This window comes from Talpa occidentalis, unplaced genomic scaffold (genome assembly GCF_014898055.3).
Source record: "Talpa occidentalis isolate TD23 unplaced genomic scaffold, MPIMG_talOcc4v2.1 talOcc4.5, whole genome shotgun sequence".
NCBI classification, from domain to species: domain Eukaryota; kingdom Metazoa; phylum Chordata; class Mammalia; order Eulipotyphla; family Talpidae; genus Talpa; species Talpa occidentalis.
The window spans coordinates 28865603-28889797 of NW_023604861.1; the positions used below are offsets into that span (position 1 = coordinate 28865603).

The 24195-nt window shown below is 36.8% G+C and overlaps 1 long non-coding RNA gene across 2 annotated transcripts in view; it reads left to right on the plus strand.

Annotated features, from left to right (window-relative positions):
• LOC129146911 (uncharacterized) overlaps window positions 1-24195 on the plus strand; it is a 316029-nt gene that overhangs the window by 90740 nt on the left and 201094 nt on the right. For both annotated transcript variants that reach the window (XR_008554275.1, XR_008554276.1), the window contains exon 2: window positions 2854-2910. This is a non-coding gene — a long non-coding RNA (uncharacterized LOC129146911). The remainder of the gene's footprint in view (window positions 1-2853; window positions 2911-24195) is intronic.

Consider the following 24195-nt stretch of genomic DNA (forward strand, 5'->3'; position numbering starts at 1 on the left):
TTGTGAAATTTTAGTTAAAGGGCATGCGGAGTAATTTTTCTTGTCTTGTTGGATTTAAATCCCTAATCCACCAGCATCCCTGCCGCATAGTGAGGAGACACTGTGGGGTAACTTCACTGGAATTTGTTGATTACAGAGATGCTTTCTTGAAAGGTGATCAGTGAATAAGTTTATTTATGACAGAAATAAAATTGCAGATCAAAATACTAGTAATTAAAGGTAGCTAAAATTTGTATTTCCAGTGAATGTAACGTAAGTGGCAAATATCGCTATTGTTTCTTTTTTGTCAAATTTCAGCGAAGTCTTTTCTTAAGTGTAAATTGGGGCCTCCCCTGGTGGCGCAGCAGTTGAGCGCTGGGCTGCGAAGCTGCCCACAGCCTCTGCAGCACCGGTTTGATCCCCGGCCACCAGCAAGGGTCCCACATGGTGCGACAGACCTCTCCTGTCTCGCCCGCTGCTCCCCTCAGCAGTGTATTTCATTGGTCTGCCTGTTCTGTTCCCCACTCTGGCTCTGGTGAATTCTCTCACCATCCCGCGCTTCTGACTGTACCCAGTGCTTGTATAAATAAATAAATAAATAAATAAATAAATAAATAAATAAATATACAAATAAATAAATCTTTTAAAAAAAAAGAGTAAATTGGTTGGACATGCAAAGTGAAACTTCCTAGGCTTATTTAGTGATGGCTAGTAGGTAATATAGACTTAACAAAGGATAGCAGAAAAAATTATTTATTTTTAAAGGATTTATTTATGCGTAAAAGAACTGGGGTGTAGGCCACAGGTACAGGGGGTAACAGGATTTATCTGTGACAGTAGGGAGCAGAACAGGTGTATCTATTGCAGTATACTGACAATGGGAGCAGCGAGCGAGACAGGGTTAGTCTGCTATGCCATATGTGGGTTAGCAACCTGGTCTGGGATCCAACTCAAGCCATAGTGGTGATAGTACTGAGACTTAACCACTATGCCACCAGGGAGGCCCCAGCAAAACATTACAACTTTGATTTTTGAATGGTCGAAGTGGAGGTAATAATATTGCTGTTTCCTTTAGCTATCTTAAGTTAGATGAACAAGAAAGTTTAGCAGATCGCCCAGATCGATGGTAGACTAACAAAGAATCACTAATGTAATACACTTGGTGGAGTCTGTGGTGCTGATATGAACTAGTCAAAAGATGCAACAGGCTAAAAGATACTCAAATAATGTCACTTAATATACTGAAGCTTTGTTTTCATACTTTCAGCAGAAAAAAAGTAAAACTTCTCTCTTCATATGGGTAGAAATTGAACACTTTTTTACCACATTGTCAAGGGTATTTAAATTCTGCTATATACTGTTATACTTTCGGAAGAAAAGATTTGCTCATGGTATTGGTAAAGAGGAAGCTGAAATATTGTGTTGGCATGTATTGTAGAATGTGTAAAGGAAGCAAAAAAAAAAATGACAACTAAGTCTAAGTCTTATAGTGAACCAACGATAAATTCAAAAGTCAGAAATTGACTAAAAAGACCATGAAAAATTGTGGATCATTTATTTGGTGCCTCAACAGATCTTTTTTTGAAATGGAGACTGATTACTGTTCCTAAGGAATTTGACTACTAAGAAAACAATCCACTATCTAGTGAATATATTGTGCACCTTCTTAAATTTTGGAAACTTCTTGCCTATTTAAATGAAGCAAAGTAAAAGATGCACTAACTGGCTAGGAGTAAGAAAGTTCACATAGAGACCAGCATTCTTCACATTGTGGGCTATAAAATGTTACAGTAAGGGACATGTGTTGGGCCATTGGGACCATAAGATCCAAATGTACATAAGGTATTAGACACCTTATCAACTCTTCACCTTGCTTATTTTTTTTTAAAGATTTATTTTTATTATACAAGAACTGGGGCACAGACTAGATGCACGGGAGGGTGAGAGGATTCACCAGAGACAGAGTGGGAAACAGAACAGGCAGACTGACGAAATACACTGCTGAGGGGAGCAGCGGGCGAGACAGGAGAGGTCTGCCGCACCGTGTGGGACCCTCGCCGGCCAGCTGGGATCAAACTGGTGCTGCAGAAGCTGCAGACAGCTTCATAGCTCTGCACTCAACCATCTGCATCACCAAGGGAAGCCCTTCAGCTTGCTTATTGAACTTTATGACAGAAGTAAGATTCTGCCTTGCAAAGTCCTCATTACAGGCTGTTAAGGTTATAGACCTGAAAGGTACTAAATGCCACTACCATGTATTGCTCATTTCTATAGAAACAATTGACTTGGTATTGGACTTTAATAGAGACAACATCCATCACTAAAGGTACACAAAGTAGTGGTAATGGATTTACTTTCTTAATTATCTTGCATGCAATTTGTGGATGAGAAAATGGTAAGATAATTCAGATAAAAGGTATTAGAAGATCAAAGGGGAAGTCTCAGCATATGATGGAGGAAATGGAGACTTAGGGCCTCCCTGGTGGCACAGGCAGTTGAGCACAACGCTGTGAAGCTATCTGTAGCCTCTGCAGTGCTGGTTAGATCCCTGCCAATCGTGGAGATGCCCACATGGCAAGGCAGACCTCTCCTGTCTCAGCTCCTGCTCCCCTCAGCATTGTATTTCATCAGTCTGCCTGTTCTGTTCCCCACTCTGTCTCTGGTCAATCAACTCACCCTCCCACACATCTGGCCTGTACCCCAGTTCTTGTATAAATAAATAAATAAATAAATATTTTTTTAAAAGAAAGAAAATGGAGACTCAAAGGTGATTTCTCAAGAGAGTTAATTTATCAAGTGAAGACTGTGAGTGTTTGTATTATGTTTACTATATGTATATGCATGTGTGTAAAATATACCTACTTTTTACTACAGATGGTGGCTTAGGAGGATCATTGCAAAACACAGCTTCCCTTTGACAATCAGCGAATGGTAGGATCTCCTTTCTTCCATATTCCATTGTTGAGTGATCTGATTATGACTCTCTGTTTGGTAAAGCAATACAAGAAGAATGAAGTACTTATGTCAACCATTGTAATAGTGGGATTTTAAGCAATCAAATAGTGGATGTAAAATCTCTTGGAAAAGTAGGAAAGGACAAATCTTTATCTTGATCATTTGGAAACAGCTTTTAGTTTGACTTTTTTAGACTCCATTCACTAATCAAGCTTTTATGCTGAAATACGAGGAGAATTTGTCTTTGAATTGTAAAGGTCTTTTATTATATATTTGATCACCTATGCATTAGATAACTGTGAACAAGGCTAACACACAGCTGAAGCAGTAGCTTGCAATATCAGAGCCTGCTCTGCTGTATCTGATGAACTCAATTACTTAAATTAAAAAGAGGTTGAAAATAATGAAGGAGACTGACATAAAATGATACAATGTTCACATTCATTGGACTTTAGAGCTTCAAAGAAACCCTCTCTGGTTGGATATTTTGGTACATGCATTCTGGGTAAATTTTTAGGAGAAGATGCACAATTAATGATTTCCTAATAATCACAATGAGAGACTGTACACACACTTTTTAGATTATACTCATGGTCAAAAGTAGCAATGGTAAGTGTAGTGAAGTCAACATTGGCCCCAGTGGTATTAAACCATTCAGGAATCATTGATTTATAACTAAGTGTTTTGAGCCAACTAGAAATAGCATTTTTGAAAGCATGCCATATGCTGAAAAGTACACTATCTCATACAGAAATTTTAGAGGGATTATTTTGGCAAGAAAATAGTCAAATTTGGCAAGACATGGAAAGATGATAAACAATAGATATATGCAGCACACATATCCATAAAATGACAAGGGGATTTTCTTGAGTGACACTTTGGAAGAAGACATGACTCCTTGCTTTGGATGGCTGGTTTTAAATATTAATGACTGTGGTACTAAATATCCTATGAAAAGAACAACTCAGTCTGGTAAAGACCAGGATAGGAGAGTCCACTTATGAAAATAGTCTCAACATCCCAAATTGTGAAGAGTGTCATGGAGAAGCATTCATTAAGAAAGGCTTCCTGGTAACACAATTGGTGGGAAAGGAAAAATATATTCTATAATATGTCATCAAATGGGAAGTAGATGAAATATATTACACAGTACTTGAAATATTTGTCAAAGCTGCTGTTATGCCTAAGACCACAGACTTGAGAGACCCCCAAATTCAAAGAACAGTGATTTCTAAAAACTATTTTAGTAAAAGTGTTTGATATAAATGGGGAATCATGATATAGTATGAATATATATTTTGTCTATAAACATTAGATTAATAACACATACTTGGTATAGTAAAATATTGTTGGTTGTTTGAAAGAAACTGAGTAGAAAAAGGGTGCATTGTAAAGAGAAATCACAGGAAGGAATCTAATTTGGGAAAATTGATTATCAATCCTTAATTTATATGGTTACCATGGAAATGAACTAAACTGAAGAGAAAATAAATCTAGTTTCATAATAACTGGATACACATTTAAATATATTTATTTTTTGAAAATTATGACTAGTAATGAAGGAGGAAAACATCAACTTTGTAAAATAAATATTAAAAATGTGAAAAAATGGGATCAAGACTAATATATCTCAGTTATAGGAACTCAGTGAATTTTAATTATTCTATTGGCTATAGACAAGCAAAACATGTCTTTTTATTTGCAACATCAAAAATAGATCTTTCAGAAGAAACAAAATAGGATGTCATTAAAAGTATATAGGACATAATTATATGCAGAACCCATGAGTAGAGGGTTGTTAAGTGGTTAACAGTGGATTTTCAACTATCATTCCGTAGAGAATAGCTCTACCTCATTGCCTTTTAAGAAAATGTTATGAATCTGAATAGACTTATGAAACTGCTATCTCTAGCCAACTGCCAGGATGACCTAAAGTCTATCAGAAACCATGTGAGTGTGTCCCTGGTAACCTACGGGTTAAGTCTGAGTGTTATCACCTCTACAGTCTGAGTTCAATATTGGACCTTCCTTCACTATATATAAAATCCTGGGAATAAATCCCCATGCCTCTCAATTGCATGTAGGTGTTCTTGGTTCTGTTCTTTAACTTGTCCTTTAATTTTCATGAAACATAACATATATGTGGTTATTTTCTTGACACTTGCTTCCTACGAATAGAATGTTGGGGGTTCAACATTCTGTCTCATTTTATACTTTCTTTTTATGCTTTTTTTCAGCCCAAGCTCCCAGTGTTTCATCTGATAGAGACTATTCAAAAAGTCTGTGGGTGTCTGATAAATCTCATGGGGTAAAACACCATTATATAAAGCCAAACCCAATAAGGTCTTTGATATAATTCTTCTCTGTCCTTACCTCCTGTATTTTCATCAATTGACAATATTTTTATCTAAATATCTCTGCTTGATAGGTTTATAATTTAATGTGATTTTCTCAAGCAAGGCAAACTCTTTTCCTGAATTGATTTTGTAGTAATAGAATTGATGTTTTCTAAATACAAAGTGTTTATTTATTTTTTTTTTAGTTTTTAGCAACTAAATATTTTAGTGCTATTTACAAAGTCTGAATTAGTGCAGATCAAAATGTGTTTCCTATCTATTTTTAAATGAATAGGTTACATCATCTTACAGGTGTTCAAAATAAGCATTTCTTATATTTATCATTTCTATATACAATTATCCTTATTGCTTAATCTAGGATAAATTTTAAAGAAGTGAGGCAAACATTTCTTTAAGTGCCTATTCTTTTTTTTTTAAGATTTATATATTTATGCATACAAGAACTGGGATACAGACCAGAGGTGTGGAGGGTGAGAGGATTCATCAGAGACAGAGAGGGGAACAGACAGGCAGACTGACTGAAACATACTGCTGAGGGGGAGCAGTGGGTGAGACAGGAGAGTTCTGCTGCGCCATGTAGGTTGGTCCCTGGCCGGGGATCGAACTCGAGCTGCAGTGGCTGCAGACAGCTTCATAGTGTTGTGCTTAACCCCTCCTAGTCTTTTTTATTTTTTAATATAAGATATCTCCAAACTGAAATTTTTACTTATATCTATTCTAATACACAAAATTAACTTTGCATGAGGAGTAATATAGACACATCAGTACATTAATCTTTTAAATAATAAGGGAAACTGATTGAAAACTATATGAAGTATCCATACCTGTGATTATTTTGGAACTCTATAGAAAGATTGAAAATATGTATATTTCTAATACTCTAAGTTGACTTCAAAATGCATAAAAACTGGTAGCTAACTCACAAGTACTTGAGTAATTCATTTGGGGCAAATGTTCTGATGCACCCCAGAATTAAGTTAAAGTACATAGATACTTTACTTCAACTCTATTGCTGTAACCAGCATAAGAGATGAAAGCCACACCTATGATGTCCATACTATTACCCTGTGTTTAGTAATACGTACCAAGCTTTTAAAAAATATATCTCTGCTTTTCTAAGCCTTTCAATGCAAAGTATGTATCTGTGTGATTGGTTGTTGGGGTAAGAGGTTGCATAGATTACTAGATCGAGATACATTTTACATCCAAATAAATGTCACAACTGTAACAAATTGGGATGCTCAGCCATTGTCAAACAATGTAAGGCCAAGGTTGGCAAATTAGTTAGTATTAGCATATAGACCTTTTGGCAGGAAAGGAAAGCTTTTTACTTGAAGCTGGGCATTCTGCAGGATTTGTCAACTCGAATCTGCCACTAGTCTCATTATCTCATTTGTCTTATTTAGGCTAAATTGGCAGTTATGTCTTCATGGCAAATGTTTGTTTTTACAAATGAGCAATGAAGCGGAATCTAGGAAATACAACACTAAAACAGCTTTACTGCAAGTTTTAAAAGTATTTCTAGCACTTGATCTGCAGCCATCGAAAATTTTTGTTATCCCTTAACTTTGCTTTATATTGTAAATGTGTGGCTGCAAAAATACCTAACACAAAAACTAGAATTTTTCAAGTGAACAGGATGAAAATATATAAAGTATTGAAAAAACAAAAGATATTATAATATGGGCTAAATTAACGAGTAAGAGTTTTTTCAGTTCTGATTTATGTAGTGTTTTGAGTTAAAATTCTATTAGGTGATTTTGATTGGAAAAATCATAAACCTATGCATCTATATGGATAGCTATCTGAATACACAAAACTTACACACAGACACACACACATATGTGTATACACACACATGACTTCAATCCAACATGATTTATCCTGATCAATAATACATAAGCCAGGCTTATTTTAAACATAGCTTGTGAACAAGAGTACATGTATAATTAAATAATACAACAGAAGCATTATTTTTCCTTTTTGTGGGGAGGTAATAAATACAGGCTCACATACATGCAGTGACAAAAAATCTCATCATATGCTGAGAGTGTATAGTGTGAAATTAATTAATTACCAACAATATATATACAAAAATATTAGTATTAGTTCATCTAGAATAGAATACATGATATAAAATAATATCACACTAAATTCCTAGCAAAAGCAGTAATTGAAAATATATGCTGGTTAATGAAAGTATGAAAACAAATTCAGGAAAATAAAACAATAAACAATATAATTATAGAAATTTTTCTTAGCATTATCTAGTTTGGTATTCTTACTTTAAGAAACATTCATGAAATAACAATTTAAGATTTGCCAGAAAAATGCTGCCATTCTCTTCACCCCAAAACTTCATAGATAATAGGCTCCAAAAGGATCTTTACTCAAATGTACAGATACATTATTTATGGATAATAAAAAATGTCTTCTGAAAGCAAAATAATTAATATGCTTACTAAAATGAGCAACAAAGAAACTGTATTTTAGTATAAATAAATAAAAACTGTCACATTTCATTTTTCATTTAATATGTAGTTATTGGGATGATGTTAGGTAATTCACAATACAGACTGTGTTTTTATACTCAGGAAGAGCCTTGTCCTTTTTCACAGATTCTAATTCATACTGCTTACTCCTCACTTCCATTTGTTTCAATGTTAGTGATTAGAATAGAACATCACCTATGGATACCAGTAGAGACCCCAGGTAGGAAACAGAAGATAATTAATTGGATGAAAAAAGAAATATACATCTATGCAGAGTGATGTGTAGAAAACATTTGAAAGAAATTTTGTCTGAGAAATTTCTATGACTGACAGACAAAATCCTCACTCTTAGGAAATTAATTTCTTTAAATATTCTTTAAAAAGAAAAGTGCATACTCATTATGATTGAATTGGCAATCAAAAGACAAATAGAAAACACAAAACAAAAAACAAGCCAGGTAGTGGTTACTGCAGCAATGGCTAAAATCTGTGAAAACATGCTTTCTTAGGAATACATATTACAGAGAAATGGTTTAAATTTTAGACATATAGAACCAAAAGCCTCCGGTATGTTTACAGCACAATGAAGGAGAAAATAGTAATAACTATATGTTTATTCAAACATGTTTTAAAATATGTAATGTATATATTGCAGTGCATTATATGGTTAAAGTATATGTGTATATAGCATATGTATACATTACAGACATTATTTTACATATAGTGCATATTATATATATTATTTTAAAACATAATATGGCCTATCACATATATATAGTATCATACGATACAAAGTAACAGTGAAGTGATAAAGCTAAACACTACGTTTTTTCCTTATTTAACCCTAACATTTCTCATACATGAGTCTATAAATCAGTTTGCCTGAGATAAAGAAATATTAAGAAGTTGTGCCTATTAACTATTCATTTAATCAGACTATATCAAAATGTACATACATTTTAAATAAATATCTCCCCTTTAATGAATGTTGAGTAAAGATGATGTAGGCAGATGCCCCAGGAAAAAAATCTCCCTTGTTAATAAAACTGTCTTGTTTCTTTGAATAAGAAATCAGTGTCTCCATTGTAGTAAGGAATACTGTGATTGGGTAGAACCTGAATAGAACCTAAATAGAACATTAACAAGAATTTAAAAAAAATCTAGTGGCTATTACATAATTTTCTGTGACCATTCACATATTTAATTATTCTACTTATTTGCCTACCACAAATAAATCAAGCACCCATCACATGAAGAAAATAGATGCCAAATATTATTTAAAAATTATTTTCAAATATCTGCACTTAAAACCTACTAGTTCTATTAAAATCTATGGCATACACTTATTTGCAAAGTGTTTTTCTTTCAACATTTTCATTTTGTCAATTCAGAGATGCTATCTAGCACATTCATTTGAGAATAATTATTTTAAACGGATCACAAAAATCAATTTTTCTCTTTATATTTATGAATCTATTTCCTCCAAATTTGTTATTTCCTCTCTATCTGCACAGTTCAACACAGTAGGCATTAGCCACATGTTGCTATAAAATTGTCAGTTCCACAATCTCACTCCCCAAATTTTTAGTACTCACAATCACATGTGGCCAGTAACTACCAAATTGGGTAGAAAATAAAGCATTTCCATCATTGCAGAGATTTCAACTGGACAGCACAGCTTAGACTACACTACATTGATTAAATTGACCTAATATTTCCAATATGATAAAATCAATTTAATGCATTTTACCTTCTTATTATGCATGCAGAATTCCTACTTTCCCCAACTCCTGAAAACTGCTTTCAAATTTTAATACTTATTAATGTGAACCTTTTTCTCTTTACTTTGACTTAGGCTACAACATGTAAACTAGAAAGGAATAGGTGTACATATTTTGCATGCATTTGATTGTAACAATGGGAAAGCCAGATGGAATAGAAGAAAAATGGGAGATTTTCCTATGATCCAACACTTAGTCCAACATTAAACATTTTTATAGTTAAAAATGGGATACAGGGAAATATAAAATCTGCTAGTGTTTATTAGTCAGAAGTCTAATTTGGTAGCATAAACACAAATTGTTCCAGCTTTAAAAAATATTAAAGAATTCCGAGTCCACTTAGATAATCAAAGGAAGAGTTATGAAGTGAAACTTTGGCAATACAAACTCCTGGGCAGCCCTCGAAATGCCAGGAAATAGATTTAAGGTTTTAGAAGTTAACATTCTCCTCCTCTACTTCCCTTTAATTATAGCTTCATTTTCCTGAATTTTATTAGTGTTCTCCTTGTAGCTGGAGATGCAGGCATCACAACTACCCAGACGAATGTGCTACACGGAAAGAGGCATCACAAACCCTCACGAATGTGCTACACGGAAAGAGCTCTGTCCATTGGCGGCAGATGAAAACTAATAGGGGTTTTCCTTACCTTATCACCATGAACAGATTTTGTAGCTCTCAATTTAGGCCAGTTTATTTAACAGTCACTCTGTCCAGAGGAAAAGATAATTCCCCTACATTGGCTAAGTGTAGAGAAGGAGAGAGAAGGTGTTGTTTCCAGAAGAAGGAAGGAATCTTAAGAATTAGAACAATGCTCATAGCAGGAATCTAGAAAACTTAAATAAGGGACCAGAAAAATGAATAACTATAAGAAAGTGAAAATCAAAATCAACAAAAACTATGAACCAGAGACACTCTATGAGGGGTGGGGGGCGGGGAGGGGAGGGATTGGGGTCAAAATAAAGGGGTTGCAATTGTATGGGGAATATAAAAATAAAATTTATAAAAATTAAAAAAAAAAAAAAAGAATTAGAACAATGCGTTCTAGGGCCTCCCCAGTGGCGCAGTAGGTTGAGCACAGGGCTGTGAAACTCCACAGCCTATGAAGCAGAGGTTCAGTTCCCAGCCAGCCAGGGTGATACCCACATTTCCCGGCAGACCTCTCTTGTCTCGCCCGCTGCTCCCCTCAGCAGCGCTTTCGTCTGTGTGCCTGTTCTGCTCCCTGCTCTGTCTCTGGTGAATTCTCTCACCCTCCTGCACCTCTGGCCTGTGCCCCTGTTCTTGTATAAATAAATAAATCTTAAAAATAAAAAAGAGCAATGCATTCTATCATGTGGTATGTGTAGATAAATCATGTAGTTGCTAGTACATCAAACTGATTGCTCTGGAATTAGGGAAAATGGATAAATATCTGAATTCACAAGTTGGATAAAAATCCCTACCACTTAAAGCAAAAGTTAGTGAGTTTCCAATTCGGCACCTTTAAACAGCAGCTTTAACAACAGTCTTCGGCATAGATTTTTTGTTTCAAATGAGTTTTCTTTAACATTCAATATTTGTGAAATATAGGATATACCTTTCTCACCAATGAAGTTGTGGCACTGCACAGGAAAATAAATATGACATATTAGTAAGTACATGTAGGGTAAGGAAAAATGTCAGGCTTTTCTGCCCTCCTGCCATCAGGGTAGATGATGGATCCTTGAGGTCCTGAATCCATGCCTGATGGCAGGTACCTGGAATAGGGTGTGGGCATAGGTAGATGAGATTCACCTGGGCTAAGACTGCGCTTTTAAGGGTGGTGTGACAGGGACGCCAGCAGCAGCAGAAGCCAAAAGAGAAGCCGAGAGAGAAGCAGAGAAGAAGCAGAAGAAGCAGAGAGCCCAGATAGAGTGAGGATTTGCTGGGGACTGGGAGGACTGCCAGCCTCCTGGCCCTCCAGCACCCCTGCCTGCCATATGCCTGGTGAACCCCAATAAAAGACCTGCAAAAAACCACTGAGGACTCTGACTCCTTTACCCGGTCTGCATGGGATCCTAGAAAACCTGCACTGTATCCTGTCCTGCCATTACAATTGGTGTAGCCAGCAGGATGATCCATGCAGACTTGTATTGGAGCCCTCCGAAGACCTGGAGGGACTAAGGAGTAACAGTGTCTGCCTGTAACAACGCTGGAGGCGCCATGGCAGCACAGAAGGTGGATACGGTCTGGGAACTGTGGGATGAGACCTCGCATGGAGGAGACGCCCGAGAGGACCAGCCAATGACCCCTGAGGCAGCAAGAATCATTGGGAGGAGAGGACCACGATTCGGAGCTCGCCGGTGCTGATGACAGGGAGAGGCCTAATGGACTTGGACTGATGGACTCGGACTGATGAACTTGGACTGACAATTCTGCCAGAAGGCGGAGGACCTTGGTAGGTTATGTTGTTTTTGAGAATCTGGGGGTGGCCAGTGGGCCTGGATGGCCAAAAGCAGCCTGTGTATGCCCAGCAGCCAGGCAGAGGAGAAAAGCCCACTGAGAAGGCAAAAGCTGGTACTGATGCTAAGTTGAGAAGCCCTGAGCAGCTGTTAAGCAGCCTGAGTATGCTGAAGCCCTGTGAGTCTCGTAAAATCACCTGTGGGTGATGCCCTGCTCATTCTTGAGTGAGGGTAAGGAGCTGAGGAACCCGTCGTTGGGGGACGGGTGGGGAACATGGCTTGGGGTGGAGCCCAAGCCGAATGCAGAGTTTGGATCCCCGACCCATGTGCTTGTGCAGTGGGTTGGCCTGAGTGCAGGGGTCTGCGAGTCGCATGGGTGGCTATGAAGGCCGAGTGTTGGAGCGACTGCAGACAGAAACCCTGAGGTTTGTCAATTACCAACAGAATAGAATCACCAATCCCAGAGTGAGTGCATCCTGGGGGTGGATGCGGTGTGTGGCTTGTAGCCGAGACTACAGCCAGAGAAGGCCAGGAAGCCTGACGGCTCCTGGTGTGTTATAGTAGATGCCGTGATTGATTCCCCTCCCTCCCTCGTATGAGCAGTGCCTTCGGCAGCAGATTTGGTGGCTCATCTGCTGGTACCAATAATTGTCTTTTGCACTAGGTTGGGGCCCTGCCTGGACTTGTGTTCTGTTGTATTTTGTTATATTGTGATGTATTTGCTTTTGTGGGCCATGGCTGCATTGTTTGTTTGCTAAATTTTATATATGTAGATTATATGGCAGAAAACCCTGAAGGGGTGGACTGTAGGGTAAGGAAAAATGTCAGGTTTTCTGACCTCCTGCCATCAGGGTAGATGATAGATCCTTGAGGTCCTGAATCCATGCCTGATGGCGGGTACCTGGAATAGGGTGTGGGCATAGATAGATGGGATTCACCTGGGCTAAGACTGTGCTTTTAAGGGCGGCGTGACGGGGACGCCAGCAGCAGCAGAAGCCATAAGAGAAGCCGAGAGAGAGAGAAGCAGAAGAAGCAGAGAATGCCAGAGAGCCCAGATAGAGTGAGGATTTGCTGGGGGCTGGGAGGATTGCCAGCCTCCCGGCCCCCCAGCACCCCTGCCTGCTATGTGCCTGGTAAACCCCAATAAAAGCCTGCAAAATTCCACTGAGGACTCTGACTCCTTTACCCGGTCTGCATGGGATCCTAGAAAACCTGCACTGTGTTCTGTCCTGCCATTACAGTACATTTAGGCAGGAAGTAATGGCATAGGAAATGCTCAAATTAAGGATAATGTCTTGGCTATTTAGGAAGATTGCACATCAAATCTTTTGATTATGAAGAATACTAGCTAGGTTGTACTTATCTCATCCTCTGCAAGAAGGTATGAACTCGTCAGTGGTTCAACAATTATTTGTTCTTTTCTTGGTGTTCCACACTATGGCAAAAGGATTGGTTCTTGGAATTTGCTTCTGTATTGTAGTGGCAGGAAGAGCACGGAGCAGGAACTCTATGATCCTATGCAGACGGGTGAAGGAGGAGAATCCTGGAGCCCTTGGTGGCTTTTTAGGCTTTTATTGGGATTTTACCAGGTACATGGCAGGCAGGGGTGCGGGGGGCCAGGAGACTGGCAGGCCTCCTAGCCTCTGGCAAATCTTCACTCTTTCTGGGCTCTCCGGCGTTCTCTCTTCTGCTTCTCTTGCATTCTGCTGCTATTGTTCTCTTCTGGTGGTACCGTTTTCTCTCTCTCTCTTGTTCTCTTCTTCTGTTCTCCTTCTGGTGTTGTTCTTGACGCCGCCCTTATAAGCACTGTCTCAGCTCAGGTGAACCACCTACGCATGCCCACACCCTACTCCAGGTGCCCGCCATCAGGCATGCATTTAGGACTGCAGGGATCCATCATTAATCCTAATGGTGGGAGGGCAGAAAAACCTAACAGTCATTTATCCTACATGTATATATAAATGTAAATGTATTTCTGAGTGTAACACCAGATATATTTCAGATATTTTGAAGGAAAAAAATTGAATATAAATGAATCACTTTCCTGGATGAAGAAATTAACTCTTCCTGTTTAGTATCATACTGTTCTATATTTAGTAAAAATTATTTTATAATGATGCATCTACTCTGAAATTTATTAATTTTTTAAAAAGAGCAATTTACCAGAAAGGAATTTGGCACAATCTTATGTAACAGAACCTCAAAAAAGAGTCATCTCTAGTCTTCAAAACTGGATGGAACCAATACAGGTTTTGAAGGAACATTCAGGTTATTAATTGCTAACAGATTGCATTTTCTAATTTACAAGTGCTTACCCCCAAATGCGATCAAATTACCAAAAAATGGTTGCTACCTGCATAGCATATCTCTTTGAAAGATTAGGAAAAAAAAAAAAAAAAAAGGTTGGTCGCTTAATATGTGTCTGAATTTAAAGACAGGAATCACTAATTGAACCTTGGTTTTTATTTATGTGACATCTCTGTTTGGGAATCAAACCAAGACTATCAAGTAATTTCACAACAGCCATTGAAAAGCGATGGGATATTATAATGTTTAGTCACCAGTTCTTTGGTTTGAATTTAAGCAGCTGTGAGCTAGAAGTTAACATCTTTGTATCCAATTACTAATCTCCTGAGAAAACCAGACTTATTTATTTCCTCATTTTAGATTCAAAGGGGTCATTTGTTCCTGATTAAAGACTAACATTGATTCTTAAATTAAAAATATATATATAAAGTTTTCTAATGTCTATTACTTGATTTTCCCAATGTGACTTGTAAGTGTGAAAATACAGTTTAGTCAAGCAGAAACCCTCTTTACAGAACCAATTTCGCTCTAAGTATCAATCTCAATGTGTTGTACTTTTTGAAAAAACACTTCCCCTTCCACAGCATCAAAATTGGAGATACTGAAATTTCTTTCTTTTTTATTTTGTAGTCTTCACAGTGTTGAAAAGTTGAATTCTTTTTCTTTTTCCTTGCACGGTTAAGATGCCCAATCACTATTGTTCCTTTTTTCCCTTTCTAGAGTAAGAATGAATATTGCTCCTGTCAGTAATGGCAGCATTTGAAAAATAGTTTAGAGAGTAGTGCTGTGCCTATCAACAGCCAAGTACATGAGCAGTCTGTCTCTGCAAGTCCCCAGGTCTCATTAAAGAAAATGTGTGGAAAAGTAGAGCTAACCCTGCTGGATATGTCCCTACTGTATTTTATCATAAAGCTTTCCATTATTGCAGAACATGGCAGCCAAGTTATAAATAAACTGTCTGTGACTCATGCTAAAGGACAATAAAGCATCTGCACCAGACAGAGTCACCTTCTTGTTCTAGTAAGTTTTCATTCCAGTTTTCCATTCAGGTCTTCTTGTGCTCTTAAATATGATCCCCCTACTACTATTTGGTCAAATGTATTTCTAATCTTCACTTTATTCTCTCAAAATTTCTATTAAAATTGCTAAATAATAGAATTAATTTTTATCATACTACATGTCAGAGGAATATCTTTGTCCCTTATTGGTTCTCATGCCTCTTCCATTGACTAATTCATTTGCTAATTCAGTTCACAAATAAATTTTGATAGCCTGCTATATGCCACATTCTGTAATAGGCAGCAAAAATATCATACATGAATGTCTTCTGAAAAAAGATTATCTGTATACTCTACCTGTAAAAAATGAGCCATGTTGCATTAACATTGGTCACCCAATTGGAACAGGAGGACCATCTAAATACTTGTTCTTAATTCCCAGGTAATTTAGAATGATCTGTAAAGTTTTTTAAGACTAAATTCCTCCAGTCTCTCTTCAGACCTCCTGTATTAAATTACCTGATTGTAAATGCTGGTATGTACATTATAAAAAATAAATCCTAGGTGATATTAATATTACCGATTGAGAATCATTTTTCTAAAATTATTACAGACTTTCCACTTTTTTATTAATATAGATATATCAAACACACAGAAACAGTACATGATAAATAAACACTAGCAATGAATTTTGGAAATTATTTTATAATCATTTAATACATGATTGCATATGTTTAATTAGCAGCATATGTTATAGTGCTGCAGGAAAGAGAACTAAATTTTAGTATATTTAAGGAACAGCATCTGTTAGGGACTGAATTATGTCTCACCAGATTCATATGCTTAGTCCTTAAGCTCCTAAACAGAATGTATTTAATGATAGGACCTTCAAGGAAATAATTAAGGTTAAAGAGATCACAAGGGTGGAGATCTACTGATAAGACTTATGAGTCCTCTTTCCTTCTTATAAAGGAAAGGGGATGCCACAGACCTCTCCCTCTTTCTCTCTCTCTTTCTGTTAGTGCATGTGTGGAGAGAGGGGAGGTCACGTGAGAACAGTGAGACAGCAGTCTCTGCAGGTCAGGAAGAAATGTCTCTGCAGAAACCACCTTTGCTGGCACTTTGACTTTGGTCTTGCTGTCTCCTGAACTGTGAGAAAATATCTTTCTGTCGCCTATCACCTTAGTATTCTAGTATCCTTAGTGTTCTTAGTATACTGAGACTAATACAGAATCTTATGGCTGTTTCTTCTTTCTTTTGTTCAGATGAAGATAGGAAGAAATTAGGCATGAGTAAATAAATGATAAGTAATGTAAACTGACCATAGTATTGCCAGAGTGTAAGGGCAGAAATGGATACAGAGCAGGTTTTCTATAATCCATCAGATCGGGTAAAGGAGGAGTCAGAGTCTTCAGTGGCTTTTTTGCAGGCTTTTATTGGGATTTACCCAGTACACAGCAGGCAGGGATGTTGGGGGGCTGGGAGGCTGGCAGGCCTCCCAGCCCCCAGCAAGTCTTCACTCTATCTGGGCTCTGTGGCATTCTCCCTCTCTCTCTCTTAGCTTCTGCTGCTGCTGGCATCCCTGTAATGCCGCCCTTAAAAAGCACAGTATTAGCCCAGGTGAATCTCATCTTCCTATGCCCACACCCTATTCCAGGTGCCCACCATCAGGCATGCATTCAGGACCGCAAGGATCTATCATCTATCCTGATGGCAGGAGAGCAGAAAAGCCTGACATTTTCCCTTACCCTACACAGAGGTAATTACCCATTACTGTTGTAGATGATAGGAAAAAACAAGTTTAAGAGAGATACATCTCATGTAAAATAAGTCCTGTCATAACATGATGACCCATCATATTAATAATAAATGGTCATATGTCAACATTAATTAAATCAAAAACATGGACATCAGTCGCTGAACTCATTACTGGATGATTTTTTGTATTAAATTAATTTTTTAAAAAATTATTTATGCGTGCAAGAACTGGTGTGTAGACAGGAGGTATGGGGGTGAGAAGATTCACCAGAGACAGAGAAGGAAGCAGAACAGGTGGATCTACTGATATACACTGCTGAGGAAAGCAGCGGGTGAGACAGAAGAGGTCTGCTTCACAATGTGGGTTAGCTCCCTGGTCAGGTATTGAACTCATGTTGCAGTGGCTGTCGATAGCCTGATAGCACTGTCATTTCTGGATGATTCTTTGAAGTTCTTTCTGAGTTGTTACTGAAACGGAAGAGATACTGCCAGTTACATATCAGCAAAGAAAGAGCATGCACAAAGATCTAGAAAAAGAACAACAAAAAAAACCCCAAAACCAGTAGAAGAAAAGAAATAATAAAAACCAAAGCAGAAATAAATGAAATTGAAACTAAAAAAACAATCCAAAAGATCAATGAAACCAAGAGCTGGTTCTTTGAAAAAATAAATAAAATAGACAAACCCCTAGCCAGGCTCACAAAGGAAAAAAGGGAGAAAGCACAAATACACAGAATCATAAATGAAAGAGGAGAAATCACAACGGACACAGCAGAAATCAAAAGAATAATCAGTAACTACTATGAACAGTTATATGGAAACAAGTTCAACAATCTAGAGGAGATGGACAAATTCCTACAACTCTACAATCACCCAAAGCTAGATAAAGAAGAAATAGAACACCTAAACAGACCAATTACAATTAGCGAAATTGAAATGGTAATCAAAAACCTCCCCAAAAACAAAAGCCCAGGACCTGATGGATTTACAAATGAATTCTACCAAACATTCAGAGACGAATTAGTGCCTATCCTTCACAAACTCTTCCAAAAAATTGAGAAGGAAGGGACAATACCAAACACGTTCTATGAAGCCAATATTATACTAATACCAAAACTGAATAAGGACAACACAAAAAAGGAAAACTACAGGCCAATCTCCCTAATGAACACTGATGCAAAAATCCTCAATAAAATTTTAGCTATCAGAATCCAACAATATATCCATAAGATAATTCACCACGACCAAGTTGGATTCATTCCAGGGGCACAAGGATGGTTTAACACCCAAAAATCAATCAACGTTATCCAACACATCAACAAAAGGAAATATAAAAACCATATGATAATATCAATAGATGCTGAGAAAGCTTTCGACAAAGTGCAACACCCATTCATGATAAAAGCCCTTGAAATTCTTGGGATACAAGGAACATACTTCAACATCATAAAGGCCATCTATGACAAGCCAACAGCCAGTATCATTCTCAATGGTGAAAAGCTGAAAGCAATTCCATTAAGATCTGGAACAAGACAAGGATGTCCACTCTCACCACTGCTTTTCAATATAATACTGGAAGTCCTAGCCAGAGCAATAAGACAAGAGAAAGACATCCAAGGAATCCAAATAGGAAAAGAAGAAGTCAAACTATCACTATTTGCAGATGATATGATAATATACATAGAGAACCCCAAAAAGTCCACAGAAAAACTAATTCATCTCATCAATAAGTTCAGTAAAGTGGCAGGATACAAAATCAACACGCAAAAGTCAGTAGCCTTCCTATACACAAACAACAAATCTGAAGAAGAAGAAATCAAAAAAACCATCCCTTTTATTATCGAAACAAAAAAAATCAAATATTTGGGAATAAATCTAACAAAAGAGGTAAAGGACCTATACAAAGAAAACTATAAAACACTGTTAAAAGAAATAGAAGAAGACACAAAGAAATGGAAAGACATCTCCTGCTCATGGATTGGAAGAATAAACATTATTAAAATGGCCATCCTACCAAAAGCAATATACAGATTCAATGCTATTCCAATCAAAATTTCAATGTCATTCTTCAAAGAAATAGAACAATTATTGATGAAATTCATATGGAATCACCAAAAACCCCGAATAGCCAAAGCTCTACTGAAAAAAAAAGAAGGAAATGGAGGCATCATACTCCCAGACTTCAAACTATACTACAAAGCCATAATCATCAAAACTGCATGGTATTGGAACAAGAACAGACATACAGACCAATGGAATCGAATAGAAAATCCAGAAATAAACCCACAGATTTATGGTCAACTAATCTTTGACAAAGGAGCAAAGACTATGCATTGGAGCAAAGAAAGTTTGTTCAATAAATGGTGCTGGGAAAACTGGGTCGCTACATGCAAAAGAATGAAGCTTGACCACTACCTCACACCATACACAAAAATCAACTCAAAATGGATTAAAGAACTAGACATAAGACCTGAAACCATAAAATACATAGAAGGAAATATAGGCAAAACACTACGGGATTTGCACATCAAAGACATCTTTACAGACACATCACCCAAAGCAGTGATAGTGAAGGCAAAGATAAACAGCTGGGACTACATCAAATTAAAGAGCTTCTGCACAGCAAAAGAGACAATAACAAAAACAAAGAGAAGCCCCACCAACTGGGAGAACATTTTTGCACCCAACACTAATGATAAAGGACTGATCACAAAAATCTGCAAAGAGCTGATGAGACTCAACAACAACAAAGAAAATAATCCAGTCAAAAAATGGGCAGAAGAGCTAAAAAGAAACTTCTCTGAAGAGGAAATGCAAATGGCCAACAGGCATATGAAAAAATGTTCAACATCACTTGTAATCAGGGAAATGCAAATCAAAACTACCATGAGATACCATCTTACACCAGTGAGAATGGCACATATTAAAAAAACTAGCAACAACAAATGTTGGCGAGGGTGTGGAGAAAAAGGAACTCTTCTGCACTGTTGGTGGGAGTGCAAACTGGTCCAACCACTGTGGAGAGCTGTGTGGAGATTTCTGGACCTACTAAACATAGAGCTTCCATATGATCCAGCAATTCCACTCCTAGGTATTTACCCAAAGGACACAGAAACATCAATTCCAAAGAGCACCTGCACCCCTATGTTTATAGCAGCACTGTTTACAATAGCTAAGCTTTGGAAACAACCCAAATGCCCAAAAATAGATGACTGGATCAAGAAGATGTGGTACATATATACCATGGAATATTACTCAGCATTCAAAAAAGATAAACACATGCAATTTGCAGCAACATGGATGGAGCTGGAAGGGATCATGCTCAGCGAAATAAGCCAAAAAGAAAAAGAAAAATACCGGATGGTCTCACTCATAGCAGGAATCTAGAAAACTTAAATAAGGGACCAGGAAAATGAATATAAGAAAGTGAAAATCAAAATCAACAAAAAACTATGAACCAGAGAAACTTTTTGGGGGGTGGGGGGCGGGAGGGGAAGGATTGGGGTCAGAATGGGGCGTTTGCAATTGTATGGGGGAATATAAAAATAAAAAAAAAAAAGAAAGAGCATGCAGATTGCAAAGTGTACCCACTATAATGACCAGCAGGTGATTGGTTGACTTCCTGGCTTTAGTAGATGGAGTATTCACCTTCAAATGAGAAAATGAAATATCAATATGCAGAGTTCAGCACAATTTATTGTGTAACATTTTGTAATATGTCTTATGTAAAATTTTATGAAAAATAAATTAGAGAAATAATGTTCCCTAATTCATGACAGAGGAGAAGCAAATATGTAATTATTTATATTTATAGAGTACCTATATCATGCTAAGCAATGTCCTATATATTTTATATCCCAAAGAGTCAATATACTCTTATAATTTAATATAGGTCAGTATTGTAGATGATAATCTAGAAAAGGCTTTAAAATTATTATTAATATTTTAAAGAAAATAAAAAGATAAGTGGAAACTTGGTAATTCTGAACCTGCAGACATATTAGTGATGTTTACTAGCCACACTAATTTATTTTGCCATAATTGTATGTACCTATTAGTTTAGTGAGAGTCACTTCCTAAGACACAAGAAAGTTGCTTTTCCCAAAACAACAGCAACAAAAATAACAAAACCTTTCTGTAAAACACCCAAAATGATAGATAACATACAGGTAACATTCTGACACAAAAGATTTTGGCTATTTTGTTTAATGCTATATGCCTAGGTGTAGGTGGTCAATAAGTTGTAGTTGGCTATTTGAATATGTACCTTCACTTTCTGAAAAACAATGAATGTCCCAGCGGTCATAAGTAAAGAGGAAACAAAATCCAGAGCTATAAACTTGAGCTGAAATTTAGCACCCTTCATGGGTGACCAGAGAGGAAAAAAAGTTACAGTTCTCAGGAAATAAGAGGGTAAAAATGACAACTCAGACAGGGAGACAAATGATACTGCAAGAGATGGGTGAGATTTGACTGAGACCTCTGGAATAAGGTCAGGAGGTTCCATGATCTATAGAATCAGCAACTGGATGAGTCAGGGAAATCAGCAGAGAGGATGAGCAAAACAGGGAACATAAGAAAATGTGTAATTCATGGCTTGAGCTGTGTGTGTAATGGCTGGAGGAGTGGGTTTGGTGGGGAGGAGGGTCCAGTAAATGTCACTACTATGGTTCTTTGTTTTTTCAGGAATAAAATAGAAATGTTCAATAATTTCACTCTTCACCACTGAGATTTTCATATTAATTGTTTAAGTGTAAATCCTAAAAAAGAAATATAATTAAATAATCATCAAACCATAATCAAAAAAAGGAGAAATTAAGAAATGTGAATAAGTTAATAAAACAGATGCATTTATATAAGTGGTTGATATAAATGAACTGACTTCAATAAACATCTAAAAATACTGTGGAACACACAGCAGGTGGACAAACAGCTACTATTAAAAAATGAGCAAAATTCCCTAACACACACATCACTTTAAAAGGTATATAAATGGCAAAAAAGCATGCAAAAATATTTTCCACATCATATGTCATCAGGAAAATGCAATTGAAGCAATATGATCCTATTATACACCTACTAAAAGGGCCAAAATCACAAAACAGACAGCACCAAATGCTGACAAACTTGTGGAGCAACGGGAACTCTCATTTATTGCTGATGTGAATGCAAACTTTCCATCAGTACCTTCACTGGCAGTTTCTAACTAAACTCAATACATATTTACCATACAATCCAGCAGTTACACTCCTTAATATTTACTCAAAGGAGGTGACAACTTATGTCCACAAAAGAAAATTGCATATGGAAAACTACACATTTATAACAATAACAACTATTTTTTTGTAATTTCCATAGCTTGAAAGTAATTAAGATCCCCTTCTATAGGTGGAAGGATGCTAAACAGTAGTGCATTCAGGCAATGGGAAAGTAGCACTAAAAAGAAATTATTTATCAAGCCATTAAAATACATGGGGTGATCTTATTTTTTTTAATGAATTAGTTTATATAATTCTTACATCATTTTTCATTTTTTCATAATATATGCATTTTCATTTTGGTTATATTCCTCATACAATTCCCACCCCCTTTTTCTGACCCTAATCCCTCTTCTCCTCCCCCAAACCCCCACTGTAGTGTGTCTCTGGTCTATAGTTGCTTGTTGATTTTGATTTTTACTTTATTGCAATTAGTCTTTTTCCAGGTCCCTTATTTAGGTTTTCTAAATTCCTGCTATGAGTGAGACCATCTGGTATTTTTCTTTTTCTTTCTGGCTTATTTCACTGAGCATGATCCCTTCCAGCACCATCCATGTTGCTGCAAATTGTATGTGTTTATCTTTTTTGATTGATGAGTAATATTCCATTGTGTATATATACCACATCTTCTTGATCCAGTCATCTATTTTTGGGCATTTGGGTTGTTTCCATAGCTTAGCTATTGTAAATAGTGCTGCTATAAACATAGAGGTGCAGGTGTCCTTTTGAATTAATGTTTCTGTGTCCTTTGGGTAAATACCTAGGAGTGGAGTTGCTGGATCATATGGAAGCTCTATCTTGACCTACTAAGATAGAGCCTCCATAGGGTGATTTTTAATTCATATTCCTAAGTATAAGAGGATAATCCAAAAAGATTATATACTGCATGGTTTTAACTATCATATTATAAAAAAACACATATAAAGATGATAAAATGTCAGTGGTTATCAGGTTATCTCCATAGGGAGAGGCATGGATGAGTAAGCAAAGCACCAGAGAACAGAAGACTATATTAGGGCAGTGAAACTACTCTGTATTATGCTATATGTGGGAATATAAGACATTTTATATTTGTCTAAACCCATGGGAAGTACATCACCAGGAGTGAATACTAACATAAACCATGGACTTGGGTGATTCTGATGTGTCACCAAAAGTGAATCCTAATTTAGATCATGGTGTTAATGATGTAATCAATATAGATGTATTAGTTATAACAAATGCACTACACTCGAAGGGGATGTTGAATGGATAAACTTTGTTATGACATTTAAACTTCTCTGATAATCTATAAAAAATGAAAATATAATAAAACATCTATTAGAGGCTTTTGAATAGCATGCTATATGTTTGCAGATATGTGATAAATGAAAATTATACAGTGGTTTCTGAGAAGGATCTAAAATGTGCTTCAGTTATTATAAATATGAATTGTTTTAAGTTGAGTGGCAGCTTCATGTATATTTACTATATTATTTGCTTTTCATTTTTGTGTGCTGAAAATATACACAAACATAATAATAAGAAACATGAAATAGACTGAGGATTATATATGTGGGGATAGAAAGCTTTAAATGAATACCCATAACAAATTCCACTCTCAGTAAATATTTCCCACATTTTTTTTTATTTTTACCTTTTTAAAAATATATTTTTATTTATGCATACAAGAACTGGGGTGTAGGCCAGAGGTGCGGGGAATGAGAGGATTCACCAGAGACAGAGTGGAGAGCAGAACAGGAGGATCTACTGAAATACACTGTTGAGGGGAACAGCGGGTGAGACAGGAGAGGTCTGCTGAGCCATGTGGGTAGTTCCCCGGCCAGGGATCAAACTCATGCTGCAGTGGCTGGCAATAGCTTGATTATGCTTAGACTTAACCCCTTGCACCA